Raw genomic sequence first — 12,414 nt, 5'->3', positions numbered from 1 at the left:
AACAGAATTTTTACCTTTAGAGTAAGATGATGAGTTAGAAATGTTTATTTTAAGCCAGTGGTTATAAGACAGTTATATACAGTATTTATATATACACTGTGTGCAGAATTATTAGGCACGTTGATTTTCTGATCATATTTTTTTTCCAGGCACATTTGACCAATTCCAAATCACAGTAATCCTAAAAACTACTATTAATTTAGTATTTAATAATGTATAAGTGATATATAATTGTTCATGAAGGCTGGAAATGAAAAACACCTTTTATTCAGGTGTGCAGAATTATTAGGCATGTTTTCTTTTACAGATAAATGAGCCAAAAAAGAGATTTAACTCAGACTGAAATAGGGCTGAACGATTTTGGAAAAAAATCTAATTGCGATTTTTTTAACCAATATTGCGATTGCGATTTAACATGCGATTATTTTTTAAACTCTTTATCTTCTGTATTATTCAACAATACATCATTGTATGGTAATGGTGGAAATCTTTAATTGGTACCTCACGATCCGATTCCGATTCTGGGAGTCACAATCCGATTCCAAAACAATTCTTGAACTTTTTCCTTATTAATTAATCTTATTAATTTATTAAAAGCTTAAAATGTTTTTTATTCTGATATATGTAATTATAAGCTTTTTAAAATAACTAGGACATTATAACATTTTAATTAAAACAATTGCATGTTAATAATTTTAAATATATAAACTAATATAGCTGCAAAACATAAGCTAGTAAATCATAAAGAGGAACAAAAAACATATTACAAGCAATGAACAAAGAGTGCTTTCAGTATTTAAGAGTGTCTGAACTGTGAGTGATTTTTTTCTTTCTCAGCTTTACTGTTGTTTGAATATTAATCATGACATCATCATAGACAGCGGGAGACCTGCATTCACACTAATGCACAGATGTCTTTTGAAATATAAGATGTTTTTGCCCTGTCTGATTAATTAATTAAGACATTACTGACGGTGTTTACATTAATTTTGCGTCATAAAAGCATTTTGAGACTCACACAGACGTGCGCTCGCGAGCACTCTTCACAAAGCGCCGCGTGAGCATTTGAAATGGAAAACCTTCTGTCAGTGAGTTACTTATTTTTTAATATACAAGCACACTGCATTCCTAACGACATGAATGAAGCCTTCGTTGAGCGTTTGTAAGGAAAATACCGGCGGGCGAGAACACACTCTGTAAGCGTGACATCAAAGCTAAGTTTCTCACAGCACTTATCCTGTGCAAAGAAGCCTGCGAATGTCATTGCGATTCGCGCCGTCAACCGTTCCGGACGTTATGAAATATTATTTTATGGTTCGTGTGTGATTGTGTGTGTGTGTATGTGTGTGAGATAGAGAGAGAAAGAGAGAGATAATGGAAGCAATCAGAATACGGGTGTTTCTAAAACACACGCAGCGCCACCGCGCATCTGCAGTTAAAATCTAAGCTTAGAATCGATCCAGAATCATTGGAGAAGAATCTTTTCTCCCACCTCTATTGTAGCCTATAGTATGAACAACACAATATTAGATAGATCAAACACAAACAGTTTTTTTCCCCTTTTAGGCCAGGCATGTGTAACGTGCCAAGTTGCTTCTTCTGCAGACTTTACTCTCGCGTGTCACATGACCAGACTTTAATCGCAGCCTTTGCGGTTACGAAATCGTGTTTTGTCATATCGCGATATTATCGCAAATGCAATTAATCGTTCAGCCCTAGACTGAAAAGTAAAAAATGATTAAATACCCATGAGAAGGATGCAATACTAATGCAATACTAGACATTGCAGTTAAGGCATGACCATTGGACAGTGAAATGCTCGTTGGGTCAGCAGGATCTGACAAAAACATGTGGCGGAGAAAATACAGATGTTAACTGCAAAAGAATGAAGAATTAAGGTGAAGAATTGAGTGTGAAACCATCAGGAACCCTTTAGTCTCCAGCGCCACCATTTTCCAGAGCTGCAACCTACCTGGAGTCTCCAGAAGTGCAAGGTGTCAGGATCTCAGAGACTTCAGTTAGGTAAAGAATCCTAAAAAATGACCCCCACTAAATAAGAATCACAAGCTGAAGTGTTGTAAAATACATGAAGACTGTTTTTTTATAGGCTTTATGGACAGATAGGTTGAGAGTGACTCTTGAAGGACCAGCACCACATCCTCTAATACCACTGTTTGAAGAATTAATCTTCCAGAATCTGGCAGTATGTTTTGGGAGTTCATGTTTAGTCCATCTCTGCAAAACGGACTTCAGGATGGACTAAATGAACTCCAAAAACGTACTGCCAGATTCTGGAAGATGAATTCTTGACATAATCCTGACACTTTGCACTTCTGGAGACTCCAGGTCGGTTGCAGCTCTGGAAAATGGTGGCGCTGGAGACTAAAGGGTTCCTGATGGTTTCACACTTAATTATTCACCTTAATTCTTAATTCTTTTGCAGTTAACATCTGTATTTTCTCCGCCACATGTTTTTGTCTGACCCTGCTGACCCAACGAGCATTTCACTGTCCAATGGTCATGCCTTAACTGCAATGTCTAGTATTGCATTAGTATTGCATCCTTCTCATGGGCATTTAATACTTTTAGACTTTTCAGTCTGAGTTAAATCTCTTTTTTGGCTCATTTTATCTGTAAAAGTAAACATGCCTAATAATTCTGCACACCTGAATATAAGGTGTTTTTCATTTCCAGCCTTCATGAACAATTATATATATCACTTATACATTATTAAATACTAAATGAATAGTAGTTATTAGGATCACTGTGGTTTGGAATTGGTCAGATGTCCCTGGAAAAAAATATGATCAGAAAATCAACGTGCCTAATAATTCTGCACACAGTGTGTCAGTAGGTAATATCAGTTTACATTTCTAAACATTCCTTTTGCCATTAATTGTAATAATGAGTTATCAATAATCAGATTTTTGCACTTTTATTTAGTGAAACATTAATGGAATCAGTGTTGCACCAACATTGTAATGCTGAACTATACCAATAAGTTGATCATGTTCATGTTGGTCAAAAACTTAAAAAAGAGGTGTTTAATATAACATTTCAATTCCAGAATGATATTTTTTTTATATATATATATATCAGGTGTATAAGCAGTTTTAGGTTCTAGATACAGGTTTGAGTTATATCTGAGTTTCTGATCAGTGTATAACAGTGTATTTCTTCCAGGTGTTCAGAAGATGAGAAAGCCACTGAAGTTTCTCAAGGTACCTGAGGTTTAAATCAGAATACCTCCATCAGTGTAAGTACAGGAGCTCTCATATAGTTAGAGCTTACTAAAGCATGTGTTCTTCTGTACAGACAATGACAGCGAGGCCGAAACTGAAAGGACAAAACGTGTGCTGGTCAAATGCTGAACTTACAGCTGTAATTGAACATTTTAAGGCTCATATAGCCAAAGGAGAACTGGCCACACTGACTGAAAGACCGCAGTGTAAGATCGCTGAGGATCCTGTTTTGGGAAAGCACAGTGTACAAAACATAAGATATTTTGTAAGAAATCGAGGAATTACCTTGAAAAGCAAAGCCTAAAATAAGTGATGTTACATCATGTGTCTCATTTGATGCTGGATTTTTATTTTGGTTGTTGGTTTTTGTTAGTTTCATTCTATGCACGTGCAGAGGGTGGGGGGGGGGGTGGCTTTGGGTGCTCGAGCCCCTGCCCTTTTTCAAAATGAATCAAAAGTGCCCCTCTCAGACAAATATCAATGATAATATAGTGGTCAATAAAACTAAATAATTGTGATTATTATAACATGACAATGTATACAATAGTAACGAACGGCTCAAAAGTCGGACATTTTCTGTTGAGGCGTTGCCATAACGTGTTGCTATCCGGTTGCTATGGGTCGCGTGCGCTTTGATTGACAGCTGATTTTCCACTGTTCGGAAACGGCTCTCGAGCCAAATATGGTCCTTTCAGAGAGTGTGTGGCCTTACGGGAAAAAAGTAAACCAATATTTTTTTTTTCATCCATAATCAGAGCTAATGTGTTGACTTAATAACAAATCTATATATTGTATATTTTAAAGTATTACACAATTCACCAATGCCCGTTTGTCATGTATAGAACACCAACCAATCGTGATCTGGCAAAGCAAGTTCAAATTCCATTGGGCGATGTGAAGCGGTAATTTTCTGTTCTTATTCATAAATCGGTTGAAAATGACATGGACAAACGAACTAACGTTTGTGGAATGATTTCCTGCGGTTTGTCTCATTTTATAAATTGCATCACTGACTAAATGGATTTTAACTGACAACAAACAAATCTGCACAAAACCACAGCAGCAGCCAAAGTCGCATTAATGGTGTTAAATTCACTTGTATTAATATTGATACACCGTTTACTATTTCATGAAACGATCAAAGTTAACAAAACCCAAGTGCCACCGGCACCTACAGGCCTATTATGTGAAGTGTAGGCTGGCGAAATGGTTCCGTGAAAGGACTTTATTATATGACCATTTTTGGATATTATGCAGCATTATGAAAGAAGTCTCTTATGTTCATCAAGCCTGCATTTATTTGATAAAAAAATAGCAATATTGTGAAATATTATTAAAATAATGGTTTTCTATTTTAAAATAATTTAAAATATAATTTATTCCTGTGATCACAGCTGGATTGTCATCATCATTACTCCACTCTTCAGTGTCACATGATCATTCAGAAATCATTCTAATATGAGGATTTAATGTCAATGATGGAAACTGTGATACTCTTTTCAAGATTCTTTGATTAATAAAAAGTTAAAAAGAACATAATGTTATATTTCACAATATGTATGTATGTATGTATGTGTAACGTACTGCTCTGAGACAGAAGGTAGAAGATCCAAATGCAGCTTTATTGGAGGGGTAATCCACACTCATAGTCAAAAACAGGCAAGAGGTCATAACAGGTAAGCAGTCCAAACAAGACAGGAGAGACAGGCAAACGGGTAATCCACAGAACAGGCAAGAAATCCAAAACCAAGAAACATGAAACCAGGGAGAATGCTCAGAAATGCAGTATAGACAAACAAGACTTCGCAGTTAAAGACAGAGTGAACATGGTTTATATAGGCTGGGGTAATGAGGTGATGAAACAGGTGCAAACAATGAATGATGATGAGTCCGGGCACAGGATGATGGGTAATGTAGTTTATGATGAAGTGACAGTCCGGGTTGGAGTGCCCTCAGGTGGTAATGAGGGGCACTCTCACTTGTGATTGTGACATAGCCCCTCCTCAAAGGAGCGGCTTCCAGACGCTCCTAAAATTGTCAAGGAGGGAGGTGGACACGGGGGTGGGATGGAGGGCCAGGCCCATGGAGCGGAAGAGGGCCTGGAGACCGAGCAGAAGACCAGGAAGGAGCAGGCTGAACAGATGACCAGGGTGGTGCAGGCCAGACAGATGACCAGGGTGGCGTAGGCGGGACAGATGACCAGGCTGGCGTAGGCACAGCAGGCAGCCAGGGTGGAGCAGACGACCACCACATCAGCGCAGACGAGGTTGAAGACCCCCACGGCGGAGCAGACGACCACCACATCAGCGCAGACGAGGTTGAAGACCCCCACGGCGGAGCAGACGACCACCACAGCAGCGCAGACGAGGTTGAAGACCCCCACGGCGGAGCAGACGACCACCACAGCAGCGCAGACGAGGTTGAAGACCCCCACGGCGGAGCAGACGACCACCACAGCAGCGGAGACGGGTTTGAAGACCTCCACGGCGGAGCAGTAGATGGCACGGTCGGAGTCCTCTCTGGACTCGTGACTGGAGGCGGAGTCCTCTCTGGACTCGTGACTGGAGGCGGAGCCCTCTCTGGACTCGTGACTGGAGGCGGAGCCCTCTCTGGACTCGTGACTGGAGGCGGAGCCCTCACTGGACTCGGGACACGGGCCGGAGCCCTCACTGGACTCGGGACACGGGCCGGAGCCCTCACTGGACGCTGGTCAGTGGCGGGAGCCGTCTCTGGACGCAGGTCAGTGGCTGGAGCCGTCTCTGGACGCTGGTCAGTGGCGGGAGCCGTCTCTGGACGCTGGTCAGTGGCGGGAGCCGTCTCTGGACCCTGGTCAGTGGCTGGAGCCGTCTCTGGATGCAGGTCAGTGGCTGGAGCCGTCTCTGGACGCAGGTCAGTGGCTGGAGCCGTCTCTGGACGCAGGTCAGTGGCTGGAGCCGTCTCTGGACGCAGGTCAGTGGCTGGAGCCGTCTCTGGACGCAGGTCAGTGGCTGGAGCCGTCTCTGGACGCATCTCTGGCGTGGCGGCGGCCATCTTGGCAGAGGGTTCTGGCATGGCGGCGGCCATCTTGGCAGAGGGTTCTGGCATGGTGAATACAGGACAAGGAGGCACAGAAAACCTAGGACTAGCGATCCTCAGCACCGGACATGGCGAACAGGGTGTTAGGTTTTGTTCACAGCTCCTCGCTGGAGCTTGATACATGGTACCCCTCCCAAAAACCGTTTAGGGGAAACGTCCTCTTCTATTTCGCCAACAGTGTAGGAGGAACCACTTAACGACAGTGCATAGTCCAGAAACTGAGTGAGTGATCCACGAGGACCATCACGGATCAACTTTGATTGATATTGTTCATTAAGACCATAACAAAAGAAATCAATGAGTGCACAGTCTGGGAGATCAGAGAAATTAGCAATAGCTAAAAAGTCCTGAATGTGTTTCTCGAGTAACTGGTTACCTTGACGTAGACGGATTATTTGAAGTGCTGGATCCATGATGGCCAAGTCTTCTGTAACGTACTGCTCTGAGACAGAAGGTAGAAGATCCAAATGCAGCTTTATTGGAGGGGTAATCCACACTCATAGTCAAAACAGGCAAGAGGTCATAACAGGTAAGCAGTCCAAACAGGCAAACAAGACAGGAGAGACAGGCAAACGGGTAATCCACAGAACAGGCAAGAAATCCAAAACCAAGAAACATGAAACCAGGGAGAATGCTCAGAAATGCAGTATAGACAAACAAGACTTCGCAGTTAAAGACAGAGTGAACATGGTTTTATATAGGCTGGGGTAATGGGGTAATGAGGTGATGAAACAGGTGCAAACAATGAATGATGATGAGTCCGGGCACAGGATGATGGGTAATGTAGTTTATGATGAAGTGACAGTCCGGGTTGGAGTGCCCTCAGGTGGTAATGAGGGGCACTCTCACTTGTGATTGTGACAATATGTATATATATATATATATATATATATATATATATATATATATATATATATATATATATATATATATGTATATGTATTTATATATATATATGTATATGTATATATGTATATATATATATATATGTATATATATGTATATATATATATATATATATGTATATATATATATATATACATACATATTGCCCCTTTTTTACATTTGAGCCCCTGCCCCTGAAGAACTCTCTGCACGGCCCTGTTATGTAGGGCAGCAGAACCCAGAACGGCTGCTTGAATATAGTTTAAGGTAGAACTGGAATTAATTAGCGAACATTAGTATTTTACTATGCAATTAAATAAACTGTTCATTCATTAGCCTACTTTACTTTACCTCTGTCTTTACACTGCAAAAAATGCTATTCTTATTTAGTATTTTTTTCTTGTTTCCAGTGCAAAATGAAGTGAGTTTTTGCTTAAAACAAGCAAAATTATCTGCCAAATGGGGTGAGAAAAATGAAATTATTTCTGTTTGGGACAGAAACAAGAAACAAGACAAAAATACTAAGTAAGAAGAGCATTTTTGCAGTGTATCCCTTCATTTTTGCAGTGTACACACTTCAAGTAGCTCGGCGGGGGAGATTGATGAGGCGCACCGGGAAGATGCGGGGGACTTTTTTTGCGCTTTATTTGGTAATATTTCAAATGAATATGAATATAATAGTATCAGTAATAAATTTTGGCGCCCCTATGGATGAGTGGAGCTCCTAGCATTTGCCTATTCCGCCTTTGCCACAGGCCGGCCCTGCTGTTCACCTACCCCTAACCGATAAACACTTATTATTAAACACATGTTAGACGCTTTATTTCAACTTTTCTAATATTTTCTTCATTTCTATTGGAAATAAATACCTTTCCGATCTGATATGTGATGGGAAAAGGGAGTAGAGCGAGTTCGGCAAAAGGCGGATTCGAACCGCGGGTCGATTTGTGTCAACTTGATGCCATGCGTCTCACCCCTACACTATTGCTGCTCTCACTGATATGGTGATTTCCATTATTTTCGTCTTGCCCAACCAGACATTTAGCAAACAAGGCGGTATATTTCTACTGTAAATGGCATCTACTGCAGTAAAAATGTTCTGAGAGGACCCACCCACATTTGTTTTGCTTCCGGCGCCCATGCTATAGATGATATGAACTAAAGGAATAACTGATGATTTCTACAACATAACTCAATCAACACTGAACGACGACACTATACTCTTCTAGAGCTGCTCTACAGCCCAAACTAACTTCATAATCAAATATCATTTTAATAAATGTAATATAATACATAATTTTCTGTTATCACTGTATTCCTGTTAGCTGCTTTGAAACTCTGACTCGACAATTGTGCAGAATTGTCTTTTTGGGTAAAGCGTCTCTTATAAGTTGTTTCTCTATATGCTGCAGCATTTATTGCATGTCGAGTGAGTTCATTTAATATATATCAAAGCCTGTTTAATGACTGATTTCAAATGTGCCTGTTTGTTTTGTCAATCTTTCCGAAGCTTTGTAATGATGTTGTATGCTTTCTGAAACATGTTTGTATGTTTGAGGGTGTCATTTTCCTCTTAAAATGGCATCACATGATAAAACTGGAAAAAATGTTATATTAATATTTTAAGTCACTTAAAGTACTTCTAAAACACTTTGGTCCCTGTAATGTTGTATGCTTTTTTGTGTAATGTATTGGAGATCCGGTCCTCTTAAATCTCCTTAGTCTTGGTAATGAACCATATCGTCAGGTGTGTGTGGGCATGTACCATTAAACACACACGTCCTTATAATGTTGGATTGTGCAGTTGTGTATTGTGTCTAAAGATCAGTCCTCTTAAAGGATTAGTTCACTTTTAAATAAACTTTTGCTGTTAATTTACTCACCCCCATGTCATCCAAGATGCCCATGTCTTTCTTTCTTCAGTCGAAAAGAAATGAAGGTTTTTGATGAAAACATTCCAGGATATTTCTCCATATAAAGGACTTAAATGGGCTCCAAACGGTTCAAGGTCCAAATGACTGTTTCAGTGCAGCTTCAAAGGGCTTTAAATGACACCAGACGATGAATAAGGGTCTTATCTAGCAAAACGATCAGTTTCTGCGAGAAACCGAGCAGTATTTATGCTATTATTTTACCTCTTATCAGACAAACGTGATCGTCTCTGACCTCCGCCATATTTTCCGCTAAGTGAGTCAAATACGAGCATGGTCATAGATATATCGATCGTAGATGCCTCATTCTACTGATCAGTGCAAGCGCTAATGAGGCATCTACGTATACATCTATGACCACGATCGTATTTGACCTCACTTAGCGGAAGTTATGGCGGAGCTCAGAGATGATCACGTTCGTCTGATAAGAGGTAAAATATCCTGGAATGTTTTCATCAAAAACCTTAATTTCTTTTCGACTGAAGAAAGAAAGACATGGACATCTTGGATGACATGGGGGTGAGTAAATAATCAGCAAAAGTTTATTTAAAAGTGAACTAATCCTTTAAATCACCTTAGTCTTGGTAATACGCAGTGTTTTCAGGTTAGTGTGTGTGTGTGGCATGTACCGTTTAACACACACGTGCTTATAATGGTGGATTGTGCAGTTGTGTATTGTGTTTAAGATCCAGTCCTCTTAAATCACCTTAGTCTTAGTAATACACCGTGTTTGTGCGATGGGTAGGTTTAGTGTAAGGGGAGAGAATATACAGTTTGTACAGTATAGAAACTATTACGCCTATGTATACACTGTGTGTGTGTGTGTGTGTGTGTGTGTGTGTAGGTGTGTATGAACATAGAGCAGAATAGAGTATAAGGGATGGATAAGACAGATGGCATCAAATACAGCATTTTACATTACAGTATATGCCTTGTGATACTGTAAACTGATTACCATGGTAGAGACTGTCACATTACTGTAACTCACCCTTATAAAGCTAAACTACAGTATAGATTCAGTCATATGGTATAATGAGAACATTTATTGTATTGGCAGCAAACTCTGTTCTATAGCCCATAACCTCATGGCCATGTCGTAACTTCATCACACCTTTTGACCTTTTGAATAGATATTATTAAACATTATGGATTCAGTTACATAAGTTAGATAATGTAATTGTATTCTCTTATGTGAAGGGTGATTTGAAACATGTTTCTTGCACTGTTTGCTGTTAAATGAACTGATTGTTAAAGCACTAAACTGAAAGAAGATCACACCGTTGTGTTTCGGTGATTAAACCAAATGTTCTCATTACATATTACAATAATCTTGTGTTTGAAACAATGATTATATGAAATGAAAATATGTGCAACTGAATGAAAGCATGAGATCAGGTTTTGAAAGAATGACGAGCTGTGTTACAAGTGTGATCAGTTTGTATTTTTGTACCAAGAGTTTTGAAAATGTACACCTTACTTGTGAAAATAGTACCAAAACGAATAAAAAAACTGTAAATGATTGACAGAGATTTAACATTTACAGTTATTCTCATATAGAAATAATTCATCTGTGATTTTACTGTCAGATCAAGTTTGAATTCAGGTCTATATTCAGTTATTATGGATAAATTCAATAAAATAAAGTAAATATGAAGCTCAAATCCTCAACAGCATTAGTTTTAGTGTGACATTAAACATTAAAGTGTCTTTTTATTTAGCAGAGGTGTTAAAAGTATTCGCATTCATTACTCAATTAGAAGTATAGATACTAGGGTTTAAAAAGACTTCTGTAGAAGTTGAAGTATCTACTCAAGCTTTTTACTCAAGTAAAAGTGTAAAAGTACTGGTTTCAAAACTACTTAAAGTATAAAAGTAAAAGTAATGTAAGGGGAAAAAAATGCCATTAAAGGGACAGTTCACCCAAAAATGAAAATTCTGTCATCATTTACTCACCCTCAAGTTATTCCAAACCTGTATGAGTTTCTTTGTTCTGAAGATATTTTGAAGAATGTTTGTAACTAAGCAGATAGAGCAACCATTGACTGCCATAGTAGGGGCAAAATACTATGGCAGTCAATGGTTGCATATAATCTGCTTAGTTACAAACATTCTTCAAAATATCTTCAGAACAAAGAAACTCATACAGGTTTGGAATAACTTGAGGGTGAGTAAATGATGACAGAATTTTCATTTTTGGGTGAAGTATCCCTTTAAGGACAAAAGATTAGGCTGCACCACAGTGCATACCCCACCTCCTCAAAAAAACTTTTTTCTAAAGGCCATAACGACTAAAATGTTATATTAAAAAGTTCATGTTGAAATTTTTTAGATGCATAGGCTACCCGTTTCAGCCGCATATATTCCCATTGAAAATCAATGCATTTTAGGACAATGCAAATACATTAAAGAACCATATGAGTACTACTGAGCAAAAAGTCAAAATTCAGAGGCATGTTATCAATAACCATTATTTGAATATGTGATCAATGTGGCCAGATTGGGTCGATGATTTCCAGCCCAAAAACTCACCAAAAGTACATTTATATTAAAAAAAATGGTTATTGATAACATTCCTCTGAATTTTGACTTTTTGCACCTTTACAATACTTATAGGCAACTAGTCACTCCAAGAAAAATCCCAAAACTTTAACTGCCAAAATAATGTGATATTATTTTATTGCCATACCAATCAATGTTGATAAGTAAGTTATCATTTTATCTCCTTAAAACATAACATTGATGATTAAAAAAAAATCAATTTCCCAGTAAAACGGATCAAATATGACTGGGCTATATGTCCAGGTAGAAACTGTCAAAACGGCAATCCCTCAGAAAAACACAATGTCAACAGTAAGAAGCCAATTTACGTGCAAAAAGTGCCCAATATAGAGATTGGAAAAAGCAATGTAATTAACAGGCATTTCACACGTTAATGCACACAGCACTGTCAAAATGCGTAATTCATTGATACTGTACAATAATCATCATGGACAGCAGTCACGGTTATATTTATAAAAAGTCTTCGAGTCACAGGTGTAATTCACGTTTGAGAGTTGAGTCACTCTCCCACTCTTTACTGTAGATACAACTTACTGTATATTTATGCCACTGGCATAGCGATCACTGGAATATACAGCTACGAGTCATCGCGCTAAAAACCCGGTGTTGTGCCGAAATTTTTCTTTGCTGGTACTGCGCCCAAATAAAATCTTACTGAAAGCTCACTTTTTGAGATATCAACCTCAAATGTAGCACAATTTGTTTAGATGCGTGGCTTTGAT

This window comes from Gobio gobio, assembly GCF_949357685.1.
Source record: "Gobio gobio genome assembly, chromosome: 24".
Taxonomy (NCBI): domain Eukaryota; kingdom Metazoa; phylum Chordata; class Actinopteri; order Cypriniformes; family Gobionidae; genus Gobio; species Gobio gobio.
This window is presented reverse-complemented; position numbering follows the sequence as displayed.